Raw genomic sequence first — 4,325 nt, forward strand, 5'->3', positions numbered from 1 at the left:
TACGTTTATGCTACCCAAAATGTGCGAATGTCTGTGACTTCGCCAAAGGCGTTGGGCCACTCCAAGTCAATGTATCGAATTAGGTAGGAGACCAAGGAAGACATGATGTCCATGATTTCCTAATAGTTTCAACTGGCCACAAAAACTTTCAGCGTTTCGCCATCTCCAGATTGGAGCCTCGGTGGAATACTGGCGAGCCTCATCATGTGGTGCGTCGAGATAGCCAAGCAACATCGGGCGCGACGCTGTATTACAGCATGTAGTAATCATACCGAACATCGTCAATCCAACAAGCATAGAACACGCGAGTATAACCTACGCAACTATATCATGCCTACACCTCGACAAACTTGCGAGAACAGTCCGACAGGTATGGCAAGCACATGGCCACGGCGGGTTCACTAGCTGCGAGCCTGTCAGTCGTCAGTTGTTGGCCCACCAAAGCGCGCCAGACGAACGGGGTGGAGATTGTGTTCCACGCGCCAAGGTGTCGCCACTAGCAGGCGGGACGCTACGAGGGCTTGAGTTTGCTCCACGAGCACGGCCCGATGCCGTCGAACGCCGCGAGCCAGTTGCACGAGCTGGGCTGATGCGCCGATACATCACCTCCATGTTGCGCTCCAAGCTTTGCAGCTCAGGCGAGCTTTCAGCGGGCCGATCACTCAGCGCCCTCGGCAGCGATTCGCGATCTTCTTGGTCAACTTGCAACGCAGCAAGCTCCGGCGTCGGCATGGCGGGAGGCGCCGGCGAGGAATGGAGCGGCAAGCTCTGCAAATAGTTGCCCCCGGAAAGGTCTGCCAACTGAGGTGGGTAGCCACCAGAGTACTGGTCTTCCTGACAAAGCTGGGGGGGGGCATGAAGAAGCAGAGCCAAACTCCTCGCACCGACATCGGCGCGCTGAGCGCCCGACCGCAAGGAGCTGAACCCTGGTTTTCGCTGTACGGGATACCCCCCGGAAAACTGGTTGGCTTGCAGAGGTTGAGGCGGGGCTATGCACGGGCCCAGCGCGCGCCGAGGGCTGGAAAGCGGGATGATCGGCGAGATGGAGGCGGACGAGGGCATTTCTGAGGCCTCAGGTCGCCCTGCGGAAGGGGTTGACCGCACGTGCAAGGCTGCCTCCATCGATCTTGCGCTGTTGAGGGTGCTAACTGTCGGCGCCTTACGGCTGTCACTCGTCTGCACGCTGCTCCGTGGTGCAGTCGACATGAGGCCATCGTTTGAGCGCGTGCGTGGTGTGTTGTTGTTGCTACCACCGGCGGCTGGAGGTGGCACCGGATCAGTGAAGAACTGCACAACATCAGGTACATCGTCCTCGTCAGGGGTGAGAAGTGTGCTGGTTTGGTCGTAGCCGATACCATCTCCATTGCTGCCAGCATCCATGGTGCTTGCGGCTGGGGTCATAGGCAGCTTGGCGGCTTGCGAAACTAGCTGAAGCTGGCACGCTTGGAGCCATTCCACGATGATGCGGTCTGTCCAGGGCTCGCCGAAGTAGCCTCCCTCCCCAGAGCACCAGCCCAGGTGCCCTCCCGTTGGGGTTACTGCATGCATGCCTACTCTCAGATGGAAACACACAGAACTGGAGACCGTAACGGTCAGCGAGTGCAACATGTAAGGCTCCTACTTACAGCACCAGCTCACGTTCTGGAACTCCGTTGGCTTCCGCCACGCAGAATTCATCAAATCTCCTGCCAACTAACTCGTTTCAAGGGAATGACATATTGAATGCTCTCAGGCTTGCCTGGTTAACAGTTGAATGTTCTGAATGGATGTCTTGGTTGGGTCATGCGATATAAGGCAAGCCCAGGGAACTTGCATCATGCCATATGGATAGATGAGTGGAGGGGGTATACATTTGAACAGCTGGTTTGAAGGGAGCGCTTGCTCAGGAGAATGGTTCTTGGCCATGAGAACCTCACAGCACCGACTCTGATGCAACCTGGGAGCAATGGCATGACGTATCTCAACAGTATCCACTAGAATACAGCAGGCATGGCGCACCTGCCAGGATGCAGTTGGGGTTGTCGTATAGTTCCTTTCGGGGTGTTGCTTCGATGGGCGCAATGGGGTCATCCTCCGCTTGAAGCACAAGCAACGGAATCTTGACGCCAGCCACGCGCTGGTGCGAGCCAGCTGCGGCGTAATAGGCGTCCACGGTTGGAAATCCTGCAGCAAACAGCGTGCCGTGACATCGCGAACGAATACGTTGGTGCTGCCATCCATGGCATGCGCACTCAGTCGTCAAGAATGCCCACAAAAAAGTTGCCTGCTGTGCTGGAATGCAAGCAAACTGGCTCATAACTCTATCCCACAGAGGGCACCCCATGTGAACAAATCTGTCACGCTATGCGGTGCCAACCCTGCCCGTGCCATGAGGCATGACGAACACCAGCACATGGAGCTGCCACAAACTCTGTGCCCTGGCGGGCTGAAAAGGAAGTACCGTATCGCCGCTAACTATTCAATCACGCTACTATTCAATCTTTGTCCAATTTTAGCAAACCATTCAACCGTAGGTACAATAAATGGGGATTACTTCTTCTGATAGCCCCAAATTTTAGGTGGTGAGAATCGCTATTTTTTGACCAACATTTTCTGGAAATTTGGGATAAAATTTTATCAAACAACCATTTTTGGTGAGTTCGTTTGAATATTTAGCGGCAGTACGGTACTCAAAGGCAAGAGATGACAAGATGGCAAGCCTTGCGTACATTCGGCAACGAAGCAGGGAAGTCAAGATCGACCAATGATCATATGACAGGAAGCGTTGGTGTTGTGAAAAGATGTGCCATCGCCACATCGAGTGGCAGACCATCGGCGTAGTGACTCACCGAAGGAGACCATCGTGATGGCTTCATCCCATTCCCGAATGCTGGACGCATTGCATGCAGCCTCCACATTAAAGCCCTCAGCGCCGTTCCACACTTTGACATTGCGGCGCATGATGCGGGACATCGCAGAGGCAAGGTTCCGGTTGTAGAGCTTGTTAAAGCCCTTGCGCATGTTGGCGTCGCCCATGGTGAGGTTGAATGGGTTGCAGAGGGCGGCGGCAGCCGCCAGCGGGGTTGCATCCCCGACCAGGCCGAGGTAGTTGACTAGGATGTTGGCGCCCAGCGACCACCCGGTGGCAAACATCTGGGAGTTTGGGTACAGGCTCTGCACATGCGCAATCACGTGTTTGATGTCCTCTATGAAGAGGCCGCTGTAGAACTGTGGCGTCGAAAGGAAGGTGTCGCCACAGCCTCGGCTGTTGAAGACCACTGCCCGGATGCCGATCGAGTGTGCGTATTTGACGGCGTAACGCACGTATGTGTCGTCACTTCCTCCTGTCAAGCCGGGAAGCAGAATTAGAACCGCTGCGTCCTTCGCAAGCTCCTGCATGCACGCCTCAATCACCCATGTCAGATGCACTGCTGCCACATGGGCTCACGTCGTCGAAGCGCAAAAGCCACCCGTGACAACGCTGTGACAAGTGTATCCAGCACGGGATTGAGTGGAGGCTACTGGCGCATCAACTGCAACAGGTGTTTGTACTCCGTCGCCGCACCCAGCACACGCGCACTGCAGCCAGACAATAGCCGTGCACGACGACGTTCCGTTTTTGCATCGACGCACGGAGTGACTCTTATCAGAAGATTCGCAAGATGGCATTGCTGCTCGATGGCAGTCTACTGCATCTACACCAGGGCTGATGCAGGAACGCACCGCTTCTCCGTTCGGGGTGCAACGCCAATCCAGCGCAACATGCCCTCCGTCGGGCATGAACACGTTCTCTCTTCGGTAAACTAGATCGCAGGCCCAGCGAAGCTTGGCTGCAAATATGGTCTCCACATGGCCATTTGTCAAAAACAGCATTGGCTTGTAAACCTGCCTTAACGTCGGCATGCGAGACATGACACCTCTATTGAACTCTGTCGGTTGGTATTGCAGCTCTGGCCTCAACGACTTCCGCTTGAGATCAATCCACGCAACAGCGAAGATGAACAGTGCAGCAACCACAGGCAACCCAATAACCATGTTCCCAAAATTGACGACCGATTGACTTGCAGACAGCCCACTTGCAACAAAACTTACGCTATTTGCACATACTCCCGACATTTGAGGATCTGTACACGATGAAGTGATACAAAAGGGCCGAAGTTGCCGTGAGTGAACCGAGTAGGGTAGTCTAGCCCTAAGCTTATGTGACGTTCGAGCACTGTGCACTGGTGGCAGCGACCGTTGATGTGTTCCACCCACTGAGGCAAACATCTGAGACGATCTACGGGTACTTAGCGTGTTCAAAATACAAGGCAAGGTTCCGCCTGAGCTCAGGCGCTAGCGGTCAA

General features: G+C 54.9%; 1 pseudogene; it reads right to left on the reverse strand.

Moving 5' to 3' along the window:
• Positions 1-1,621: 1,621 nt before the first annotated feature.
• Positions 1,622-3,378, reverse strand: LOC149810115 (embryogenesis-associated protein EMB8 pseudogene; annotated as a pseudogene).
• Positions 3,379-4,325: the final 947 nt, after the last annotated feature.

The sequence above is a fragment of the Nuphar pumila genome, unplaced genomic scaffold (assembly GCF_984573655.1).
Source record: "Nuphar pumila unplaced genomic scaffold, dmNupPumi1.hap1.1 HAP1_SCAFFOLD_516, whole genome shotgun sequence".
Lineage (NCBI taxonomy): Eukaryota > Viridiplantae > Streptophyta > Magnoliopsida > Nymphaeales > Nymphaeaceae > Nuphar > Nuphar pumila.